This window comes from Nicotiana sylvestris, chromosome 1 (genome assembly GCF_000393655.2).
Source record: "Nicotiana sylvestris chromosome 1, ASM39365v2, whole genome shotgun sequence".
Lineage (NCBI taxonomy): Eukaryota > Viridiplantae > Streptophyta > Magnoliopsida > Solanales > Solanaceae > Nicotiana > Nicotiana sylvestris.
Genome location: NC_091057.1, coordinates 37,499,083 through 37,511,768, shown reverse-complemented (window position 1 = coordinate 37,511,768; position 12,686 = coordinate 37,499,083). Strand labels below are relative to the sequence as shown.

Below are 12,686 nucleotides of genomic sequence, written 5' to 3'. Positions count from 1 at the left end.
GACAGAGCTTAGTCTCGGAAGGCAGAATGGTAGCCTTATGGAATGCAGTGAAATGCAGATGGAGGTAGAGCTTAACCTCGGAAGGCAAAATGGTAGCCTTATGCAATGTAGAGAATGAAGATGGAGGTAGAGCTTAGCCTTGGAAGGCAGAATGGTAGCCTTATGCAATGCAGAGAATGCAGATGGAGGTAGAGCCTAACCTCGGAAGGGAGAATGGTAGCCTTATGCAGAAAGTAAAAATGGCAAATGGCAATAGAGTTTTCTTAGCTAATAGAGGATTGCGGTATCGTGATTGCTGGGGATATTGTGCCTGCTGGGGACACTGTTACGCGGATAGCAGTTGCGAGCAAGTGCAACAGTTCGGAGAGTTGTATTCCTGAACTTTGTGAGTGAGCATATAGTACATTTGATGATTTTTCAACTCAAGTGCATGTATCCAAAGAAAACTCGTGAGTTTGTAGAGGGGGAAAAGTTAGTTCGTATCCCCGCTGGCTTTGCTTGACCTGCTCAGCTTTGATCTGGTGATACTGTATGTATCATTGGGGTAGTGTTGCTAAACAAGGCAATCTTAGTAATGAACATGCATGATTTAGTAAAAGCATAATATAAGTGCATAATTAAGAATAATTCTTTTTAGATGAACCGACGAATGCGACGTGGTTCAAGACATTGCAACTTCGCTTGCTCCGGAATTTTGAGGGTCCTTCTCAAAATTTTGCCCCAGTTTACTAGGCTGCTGCTCTTGACGGTTATTAATGATAAATGGCTGGAATCGACTTCAAAATCAGGGTTGCCTACGTATCCCCTCTTAAACGGGAATCAGGTCAGGCGTAGTTCAAATTACATCATAAAAGAAAGCATAGAGGTTACACATAGTATCGTTTGACTGCGTCTGAATTGATTGGCTTTGGCCAAACTTCTCCATCCATTTCTGCAAGTATGAGGGCTCCTCCTATCAGAACCCGATGAACCATGTACGAACCCTGCCAGTTGGGGAGAATTTCCCTTTGGCTTTCTCTTTATGCGGAAAATTTTTCTTTAACACCAGCTGCCCCGGTGTGAATTGTCTCGGCTTGACTTTTTTGTTGAAGGCTCTAGACATTCTGTTCTGATAGAGCTGACCATGGCAAACTGCATTCATTCTCTTTCTGTCTATAAGATCTAGTTGCTCGTAACGACTCTTTACCCATTTTGCGTCGTCGAGCTTTGCTTCCTATATGATCCTTAAGGAAGGAATTTCTACCTCGGCGGGTATGACTGCTTCTGTACCATATACCAACATGTAGGGAGTCACCTCAGTTGATGTGCGGACTGTGGTGCAGTATCCCAATAAAGCAAATGAGAGCTTCTCGTTCCACTGCTTATGTTTCTCTATCATTTTCCTTCTTATCTTCTTGATATTCTTGTTGGCAGCTTCTACGGCTCCGTTCATCTGAGGTCTGTAAGTTGTAGAATTCTTGTGTTTGATTTTGAAGGTTTCAATCGTGGATTTCATCAAATCACTGTTGAGGTTAGAGCCAGTATTAGTAATGATTGACTCTGGAATTCCGAACCGACACACGATACGGTCGCGGACAAAGTCTGCCACAACTTTCTTAGTCACTACTTTGTATGATGCTTCTTCAACCCATTTGGTGAAATAATTAATTGCCACTAGAATGAACATGTGCCTGTTTGATATGGTGGGCTCGATAGGTCCGATGACATCCACTCCCCAAGCAGCGAACGTCCACGGCGAGCTTGTTGCATTAAGCTCATTTGGGGGCACCTTTATCATGTCTGCATGTATCTGACAGCGATGGTACTTTCGGACATACTGGACGTAGTCCATTTCCATAGTCATCCAAAAATAACCAGCCCGGAGTATCTTCTTGGTTAAGGCAAAACTGTTCATATGTGGACCGCAGGTCCCAGCATGGATTTCCTCTAGTAGCCTGGATACTTCCCTTGCGCCGACACACCTTAATAATCCCAAATCAGGAGACTTTCTATACAGGATTCCTCTGCTGTGAAAGAAATTGTTAGATAACCTCCGAAGTGTGTGTGCTTCTGAGTGGGATTTGCGAGCTCTAGGTATTCTCCTTTTGCCAAGTATTCCTTGATATCATGAAACCAAGGCTTTCCGTCCACTTCTTCCTCGACATGAACACAGTAAGCTGGCTGATCATGAATCTTCACCGGAATAGGATCTATGAAGTTCTTATCTGGATGCTGAATCATAGATGATAGGGTATCCAATGCATCGGCAAACTCATTCTGGACTTTGGGAACATGCCAAAACTCTGTCTTTGTGAACCTCTTCCTCAACTCATGTACATGATGCAAATACGGGAGTATCTTGGAGTTCTTAGTTGCCCATTTTTCTCGGACCTGATGTATACGCAAGTATGAATCCCTGATCACTAGCAATTCCTGATTGTTCATGTCAATGGCCATCTTGAGCCCTAAGATATAGGCTTCGTACTCGGCCATGTTATTGGTGCATGAGAATCTGAGTTTGGCGGACACCGGATAATGCTGACCGGTTTCTGATACTAGAACTGCTCTTATGCCAACTCCTTTTAAATTTGTTGCTCCGTCGAAAAACATTCTCCAACCATCATAGGATTCTGCAATGTCTTCTCCTATGAAGGATACCTTCTCGTCAGTAAAATACGTTTCGAGGGGTTTGTATTCTCCGTCCACAGGATTTTCAGCAAGATGATCCACCAATGCCTGTCCCTTGACTGCTTTCTGAGTCACATAGACAATGTCAAATTCACTTAACAGAATCTGCCACTTGGCCAGCTTGCTAGTGGGAATGGGCTTTTGAAAGATGTACTTTAACGGATCCATTCTGGATATGAGGTATGTAGTGTAGGCACTGAAATAGTGCCTCAGCTTCTGGGCTACCCAAGTCAGAGCACAACAGGTGCGTTCCAACAGAGAATATCGGGCCTCGTATGGGGTGAACTTCTTGCTGAGATAATAGATGGCCTGCTCCTTCCTTCCTGTTTCATCATGTTGCCCCAGAACACAACCGAATGCTCCATCCAATATTGCAAGGTAGAGCAATAGAGGTCTGCCCGGCTCGGGCGGGACCAAGACTGGCGGTGTGGACAGGTACTCCTTGATTCTGTTGAAGGCTTTTTGACAGTCGTCAGTCCATTTGGCAGCGGCGTCCTTCTTCAACATCTTAAAGATTGGCTCATGGATGATAGTAGATTGTGCTATGAACTGGCTGATGTAGTTAAGTCTTCCCAAGAAACTCATTATGTCCTTCTTGTTCTTTGGTGGTGGCAATTCTTGAATGGCTTTGACCTTTGACGGATCCAGTTCTATTCCTCGGCAACTCACAATGAACCCAAGTAGTTTTCCGGCAAGAACCCCGAATGCACATTTTGCGGGATTCAGCTTCATTAAGAGTTACTATCACACTACGCAAGCGAATCCGCGAGTTTAGCAAAGGGTTTATTAAATTAGAAACTAATTAAAGCTAGTAGAAATAGTATGAGATTATTGAATTAAAATATTAAGAGTTAATATCACACTACGCAAGCGAGTTCATGAAATAATAATAATAATAAAGTTAAAACGGGCCTATTAGTTGCCTAGCGTTTAAATTAATTAAAGGTACTTAAGTTATTGGATTATTATTACACATCATGAAAATTAACTAATTCTTAATAAGTTTATTCAACTAATCTAGTAAGTATTATTTTGAAGATGGATCATATTATTTATTGAGAAAGTGTGCCAATTTGGTTATTTAGTTATGGCATTGGGCCAACATCTATGAAATAAATGGACAAAATATTTATAGACTTCTTAAAGGTATTGGGCCTATTGGATAGAATCTGCCTTGGCCAATTATTGGGCTCCGAAAATGGACACAAGCTGAAAGCCCAATAGATTTCAAATGCTGGTTTACTAAGATAGCCCACCTGGGCTAAATTGCGAGTCTGGCCTCTTTTTCTCTAAGCCATTAACCCTTATTTTTAACTAGCAATTTCAAACACCTATTTAGGATCTAGCCACTTTCTACCAAAAAAAAAATCTAAAATCCTAGCAGAGATGGTCACATATAAAATCTGTATTTTATCAAAATAAATAAAGGTTTCAAGCATGGCTCTTTTGTTATTTTTCATAAACTGGCCAGAACTGCAAAGGTGCAAAAGGAGTCTTTAAGCACATTGTAGCCTACTTGGAATATCTCATTTTTATATGCATCAAAACTATAATAGATAGTAAAGACAAATAACACATGAATAAAAAGTGTTTGATCAACCAAGGATTTATTTTACATATGAACTACAACAAGATATATTTAAACAATAAAGAAATTTAGCTAAGCATTCATTTATTTAAATGGACATGCTCCCAACAATCAAGATGAATTCTCTTGTTAATGTGAAAATATCTGCAACATAAGAATAAAGAGTTACCTGAGTCGCAGAATAATAAATATAGCAACGAAGAATGGAAGCTCAGCAACTAAAGCAACATAAAAATAGCAGCACAACAGCAGCAAATCCGTGTTAAAACAACTCGAAAACTCAGAGAAGAAACCCAGAAACAAACTCTAAAAAGGACTTATACTTTTCAAAAAAAAGATTTGCACTTTAAGATTCACTATTAAGACTTACAATTTCAGCTTACTAAAGGATGCTTCAGCTGCTAATTTGTTTTTTTTTTGTATGTTCAAAGCAGAAATAATAATGCCCATTTCAAATGTGATGGAGTCCCGCCTATATATCAAAACAACCAGCTATTTCAAAAAATTAAAAATCAATCTTTTTGACAGATTTTTTCTAATAAATCTGCTCTTAAATTCAAAATGCCAGACTTTTTGATTCAAATCTTGTCAAGTATTTCAAACAAATCTGCTTCCACTATTCAAAGATAGGCTTTTATTCAAACACTGTCCAAAGATCTACATTTTCTTACCAAACAGTTTGACTTTTGAGTGTTGTACTCAAAGAGTCTTCAACAGCAAATAAATAACCTAACAAGTACCATATACTCTTAAGTATTTTTCACTACCTCACTTTTATCAATACAAAACTATTTTACTACTTCAACAAGTGCAAAAACAGAAAATTTAACATTTCAAACTTCAAAAACTAATGCTAAAATAATTAATAATAGACAAAAATAAAATCTGAAAAAATAAAAATAAAATAGCCACGAAAAATAATAGGATTTTTACCATTTTGCAATTCAAGTGGCCGAAAAAATGGTGGTATGCCAAAAGAGGGTGTTCGGGGAGGTCGCCGGAATTAGGCCGGATTTTGATCGCCGGATATTCAGGGTGAAATTGGCATCAATAGCTAGGTCTTGAGGAGCTCTATCCATTGATGTAAGTATTGTGGGGTGGTAGTGGTTGGAACTTCAAGAATTTGGGCAAAAAAGTGACGGGAAAATTTCCTAGATCTAAGATTCAAGGAGTTTGGGGGATTTTTGAAGGATTTGATTTGGAGATATGGAAGGAGGAAGTTGTGGAGATTACATGGTGTGAATTTGGAGGTGTTTGGAGGTGCTCCGCCGGCGGCGGCGATTTTCGGCCGGCGGCGGTGGGCGGAGCTGGGGCGGCGTAGAGAGAGTGAAGAGAGAGAGAGAAGAGAGAAGAAGGAGAAACGAATTATGGGTGAAAATGAGGACAATTTTCAGATTTTTGAGGCTTTAAATACCTAAGCCAAGAGTGAATGAGATCCATTGGATCAAGATGGAATGGATGGGTATGATTTGATCTTGTTTCATTTAGTGAAACGACGTAGTTTTGAGGCAAAACTACGTAGTTTCAGACCCTTTCAATGGCAGCCCTTTATCTTGCACTCTTGGACACTTTTTCTTTCAAATTTGGCCAAATTTCTTCCTTAATCCTACTTATTAAACTAATTTTACACAAATAAATTAATTAAATAACTTATTCTAATGATCAATTAACTAGATTTATTCACCAACTGAACAGCTAGTTAATTCTTAAAATGCACAAATGAAGAAAGAACTATTTTTTTTAGTATTTTATGATAGAAAATATGCAATTAAAGTCACAAAAATTGAAAAAAATAATTAAAATAACAAAACAATAATAACTTTAGGAGGTGTTAAAATAGTGCAAAAATTAGGTGGTCACAGATTAAATAATTTTCAATCTGGCCAAATAACGATTAAATAAAAATCACCCTAGAGCGTACTTCTCAAATTATATATATATATATATATATATATATATATATGCCTTTTACGGCGCAGATGCTAATTGCTACAAGGTTAAATCAATCCTCTAAAGGATGACCTCTTATACATGATTTGTTTGTTCAATGGATGTATTAGCAATTGATGATTGAACCAAGGCTCTTTGGTTAGAATGCGTCGTTGGTTTGTTTATATAAGACCACATCTTACTACAAATATCCATTTGACTAATTATGTGGAGTTTTGTAAGACTTTCTAATTTATATGCAATCTTATATTTGATTTGCTTGATACTAGAGGAATATGTTTTATATTTCTCGGCATTAAAAGCATTATTAGTACAAACAAAGAGTATTTTCTATTTAAATTTAAATTTTAGTATAAGTCTTTTTGTTCATTGATTTTTATATATATATCTGATGTGAAGAGCAGCCTAATGACTTCAATTATCCCTTGATGGAGGAATATTGCTTCTCTATTTTTATTAGTACCATCACGTGAACGGGGCTGACACCGAATAATCTTAGCCGAAGAACTAGAATTTTTCTTACTAAAAATGTAGGGAATCAATTTGTTGATAAAAAAATTTAATATAAACATAATATCTATATAAAGTTTTATTTGGCTTGATGTGACGACCCGGTCAGTCGTCTCATGAGTTACTGCCCCGTTTTTCCCATTTTCCATTTCTTCATGCTTCGTTATCCGTATCTTGTGTGATCGAGTTGATTTGGAGTGGTTTTGGTAGGAAATGAGACACTTAGTCTCTTTTAAGAAGGCTTAAGTTGGAAAAGTCAACCGGACGTTGACTTATGAGTTAGAGGGCTAGGATGTGAATTTCGATGGTTCGGTTAGCTCCGGGAGGTGATTTGTGACTTAGGAGTGTGATCGGAAGTGGTTTTGGAGGTCCGGTGTAGAATTTGGCTTGAATTGGCGAAGTTAGTATTTTGGCGATTTCCGGTTGATAGGGGAGATTTTGATCCGGGAGTCGGAATGGAATTCTGAGAGTTGTTGTAGCTTCGTTAGGTGATTTGGGATATGTGTGCAAAATTTCAGGTCATTCGGACGTGGTTTGTTTGGGTTTTTGATCGAATGCGTGTTTTGGAAGTTTTAGAAGAACCTAGACTTGAATTCGATGTAATTTGGTGGTTTTTGGTGTTAATTGAGGTGTTTTGATGATTGGAACAAGTTTGGATGATGTTTTAGGATGTGTTGGTGCTTTTGGTTGAGGTCCCAGTGGCCTCAGGTGAGTTTCGGGTGGTTAAACGGACTATTTCATCTTTGGAAAAGTTGCAGATTTTTGTTTAGCTTCAGCTGTGCACCAGAAAATTTCTGGTGCGAGGAGTCCAGTTTGGAAGCTCATATCTTGAAATATGTAAGGAATCAGAAAAAGTACAAAACATGAAAGTTGTAGCCCTTGCATTCTAGTTTCCATAAAGTTAAACCATTTATGATTTAGATATTCTATCAGAAAGTTATGATGAATCGAATATGGCTGGTGGATCAGTTTTGACAGAATTTTCTATTGCACTTTAGAAGCTCATATCTCGGAATATATAAAGAGTTATATGGTGTACAAACTATCAAATGAAATATCTTCGAGTCTTTTTAAATATTCAAACCGTTTGTCATTTGGATATTTCCACAAGGAGTTATAGGCGTTTTAACAGAAGGTGTACAGCAGGGAAAATGGTAAGAGGATGTACAACCTGCACAGCGCAAGGTACACCTCGATGAAGCCTGGGCAGAATGTTTTTAAGTCCTCTTGTCCGCGATTTGGGTCCATTTTTCAGTCATAGTTGATCATTTTGAGAGCTTTTTGAAGGAGATTGAAGAGGGATTCAAGGAGAAACGTTTGGAGGTAAGAATTTCGGACCTAAAACTCATTTATATTGTGAAATCCACCTAGAAAATCATTGAATTCTTGCTAAAAATGGAAGAAATAGGGCTTGGGATTTTGAGATTTTGATTGGGGATTTGGAGGACCATTTGGGGTCGGATTTGAGAAATTTTGGTATGTATGAACTCGTGGGGAGATAAGGAACCCGTTGATGTAAAAATTTCTGAATTTCGAGAAGTGGGCCCGGGGCTCGGGTTTTGCCAATTTCGAGAATTTTGATATTTTTCGATTGTTTTCGATTGGGTATTGTTTATTTAGCATAATGTGACATGTTCGTTGTGATTTTGGTCTGATTCGACGCGCGAGGAGGCCAATTTGAGAGGCAAGGGCATAGCGAGCTAGAGCTTTGGCCAGTTTGAGGTGAGTAATGATTTTAAATGATGTCCTGAGGGTTTGAAACCCCATATTTTGAACAATGTAGTGCTATACTGAGATGAGACGCACGCTGCGTGATGAGCGTGAGGTTCATTGCTACTGGGGATTGTGACTTGGTCCATCCCAATTGATATTTTCACTACATTTTGACTGAGACTTATGCATTGTCATCCTGACTTGGGCTAGTTGCCATGTTTGGGGCCTTGTGCCGACCTGTAGAACCTTTATGGGATTTTTGACTAGTTTTCCTCACTTATTTGCTAAAAATCATATCCTCAGTCATGTTTCTAATTGTTTAAAAATGATATGAACCGGGTTATGAAATGTTAACCATAAATGAGAAAAATATGTGGGCTGAGATCCCTACCTTATATTATTGTGCCCGAGAGGCTGTGATTATAATGACTGAGAGGGGTTGAGGACCCAATAGTGAGGATATTATATATGATATTGGATCGGGCTGCACGCCGCAACAAATACATATATTGGATCGGGCTGCACGCCGCAACAAATACTTATATGGACCGGGCTGTGTGCCGCATCAAATATGCAAAATACATATATTGGATCGGGCTGCACGCCGCAACAAATACTTATATGGACCGGGCTGCACGCTGCAGCAAATATGTAAATATATATATATATATATCGGGCTGCACGCCGCAGCAATATAGCGCTTGGGCTGTAGGAGCCCCTCCGGAGTCTGCACACCCCCAGTGAGCGCAGTTGACTATTATTATTATGGATCGGGTTATGCGCCATAGCGATATACGGATCGGGCTGTACGCCGCAGCGGTATATATATATATGTTTCGATTTCGGTTATTGTGAGAAGTATATGAATTGAGTATTGAGGGTAAGAAATAAGTAAATGAACAGAAATGCTCGAGGAGCGAATTTATACTGGATTAATGCCTGTCAAATTACTTGTTTTCACCTGGTTCAAAGAGTTTCATTCAATTTTCTTTATTACTTGCTCTTTCAATGGTTTTACTGCTTTGATATAGAACTGCTTAGTGCCTTTACGTGATTTCATACCGTCAGCCATTATTTATTGTTATTACTCACTGGGTTGGAGTACTCACATTACTCCATGCACCGTGTGTGCAGGTACAGGTGTCCCTAAGGTGTAGAGCGAGCTTTCCTGCCGTTCAGTTTTTCATCGGAGTTATCGAGGTAGCTGCATGGCGTCCGCAGACCCGATTTCTCCCTCTATCTTTCTTTACTATTCCGCATTTTAGACATATTTCTGCATTAGGCTGTTGAAACCTTGTATTAGAGGCTCAGACTTGTGACACCAGATCATTGGGCATTTGTAGAGATTTCATTATGGCCTTCCAAATATTTCAATCTTTTATTTCAGACTTCTACTTATATTAAATTGGTATCTATTTTTGAAAATTGGTAATAAATTCTAATAAGAAGGGATTGTGAGTGGTAATTGGTCGGGCTTGTCTAGCATCGTGTTGGGCGCCATCACCACCGGGATTGGGGTCGTGACACTTAAAGTTCAGTCCTTTGAAATATTAGTATTTGTATTACGTCCTATTTTGAATTGACGGTACTAAACAGTAGATATAATAAAAATAGATATTAATTGGCAAAGAATACATATGAAGTACGCCTTTTTCTTGCATTATAAATTTATTTTTATGTTTTTTGCAGCATCTTTTTTAATAAAGTCCACACCTTTATTGTACTTGCGCTTAAATCCCCAATAGATGGAATGTGTTTTAAAGCTTTTCGCCCTTGACAATATTGATAAAGACAATTCTTTTTATTCTTATTTAATATTATATCTCTTTTTTCTATATTCTTTTTAACTTCTTGACTTTGCTATCTTTTAAGAATGTACAAGCTTCATTCTCACTTAGAACTTATCTCATTGAAATGGATTTGTACTCAAAAGATTAAAAAAAAATCTATTTGCTACGATAATGGAAGGCTCAACGCTCCTCCTTTTGTCACTTTTCAAAAAAGCTATGAATGATCTATCTTGATACCCTTTCTGCGATCCCTCGACATTTTTTTCTACGTATTTATGTTTATCTTTATGATGGTAAGGCCTAAATCTCTGCACGCCGTTTATTGAAATAAGCAGTTGGGATTTTAGCATTATTCGTTTCCAAAATACATTAGAAAAGCCGTTAATATTGCTTATAATTTACTTACTGTAGTTTCTATTTGCTACATAGATTGCGTAATATCTTATACACTAGCATATACTATTTATACTTTCGAATTTAAGTACTTCATAAAATTATACTATTCTTTGCTATTAAGTTTTATTTGTGACTTACAACACAATAACTCTATAGCACACTGTTCTATTGTCATGAGATATTTTATATTCTGTAAGTTTATATATTAAGAAGAGGACAAAGAAAAAAAAGGATGGTTTGACATGAGTATTGTGGAATGCATTTGATAAATGTGACTTGGTTTTAACTTTGTTCTTTTCTTTGTTCATAAATCATTGGAAATTGAATGTGATGTGCTACAAATTGATGCACTTATCCGGAAACAAATACTGCAAATTGATAACAAGAACAAACTAAAAATTTGAGAAAGAAAGACATATTACTTACACTAGGTGCATTTCATACATGTGGTGCTCTTGCAGACAGAATAACACAGAATAGTTATTGATGTTACTTAGTTTATCAAGCATTCAAATTTCATATTGATTAACTTCTCATCAGAAGTTTCAAGATTAAGCACCATTTTAAGCTGACTATATCATGGAGGACATTTTTTGTTTGATTACATCTTCTCCAATATTAGTTGAAATCTAAATCATTTTTATTTTTTTAAATTTTTGCTTTAGACTGATTATTTAGCAAAGAGAAGTTCAAAGGAGTCCCATGAGTCAGGTATGTATATTAGTCTCGAGCAATAACAACTCCCTGAACATATCTAGATTTAAGGAATGTATTATGTGACAATATTGTCTTGAAGAGTTTGTACTCTGAACAAAAAACTATTTGGTTCTTTGAATATTGGTTTATGAAACTTCAGTTTGGTACTTGTAATGTTATTGAAGTGGAAAAAAGTAGATTATTTTGCCTTCTCATTTTTTCCTCCATTTTGTGATGAGTAATAAAAAGAAAGTTTATTTACTAACACTAACAGTAAGATAATGATGAGACGGTATAAGAATATTTCAGTACAAGTCCATATTTTATTTTATAGTGGTGATGCGATTGTATCAATGTATCTATTTCATAACCATATTAATGGACTTTTTAGTCATTTGTTACTCATATGATTGGAGTTATTTCTTTCTTTTATTTGAGGGTAAGTGAAATATTTTGACTATTTCGATATATCCATACATTTGTCAGAGTTTAGCTTATCAAAGAAAAAACAAGAATTAGCTCTTCAATTTTTTCGCAATTGTTGACCGCTTTAACCTTAACAATAGAGGGATTCCATACTCTTTTAAGAAAGAATTAGATTTATGATGCGTCCTAGATTGTAGTAATAATGTCTTCACCTTCAACTATATTGTTCGATCTTCTCTAGAGGGGTGTAACTCGACACTTGGATATAGTAATCTAGAGTAGTCTCTCTCCCTTCCTCTCTAGCTTATCTTTATATCATTGTGTTTTCCAAATTTTTGGTGCTGGACTTGTATTAATTAATATTTTCTATTCAAAAGTATGTTTAATATCTTATTTCTCTTCTCAGAATAGGAGCAAAAAGCTCTTTTGATGAAGGTTCGAATACAAAGTAATGTCTTCAGACTTCCAGCAATGCACAAATTTTAGCAATATTCTTTATGGCTCTTAATGGGACTATGTGATTTTTGTTGTTTGTACAGGGGGACATCATGTGGTATAGAATGATGATAGGAGATGAGGAATTAATCATATGCTTGGGTTTAATTTTGTAAATGATTAATAGAAACACATCGGCCGGCCTCTAGGGAAGTAATATAGTTTTATGTTACTGTCATTGTTGACCAAAGATGAATCTGTTCTTCTTTGTTTGTGAAATTATAACCACCCTTAACTATTTATCGCTATTTGGAGTTGTAATCACATATAAATACGCGATTAATATTTAAATTGTTGGGCCCGTGCATAGCACGGGCAACACTCATTTAGTATTAAAATATGGTGAATAGTAATGATGTCGATGAATAGTGTTACACCAAATTTGGTGCAACACTATTCACACACAAAAATGGTGTAAAAAATGGTCTTGGGTTGGAGCAAAAAAATATCAAATC

The 12,686-nt window shown here is 37.0% G+C and overlaps 1 long non-coding RNA gene across 1 annotated transcript; it reads right to left on the bottom strand.

Moving 5' to 3' along the window:
* Positions 1 to 4,244: 4,244 nt before the first annotated feature.
* LOC138879281 (uncharacterized) lies at positions 4,245 to 5,638 on the bottom strand. Its single transcript, XR_011402680.1, has 2 exons — positions 5,189 to 5,638; positions 4,245 to 4,399 (listed from the first exon to the last, which is right to left on the bottom strand). It is a non-coding gene; the product is annotated as an uncharacterized lncRNA (long non-coding RNA).
* Between the last annotated feature and the right edge of the window lie 7,048 nt (positions 5,639 to 12,686).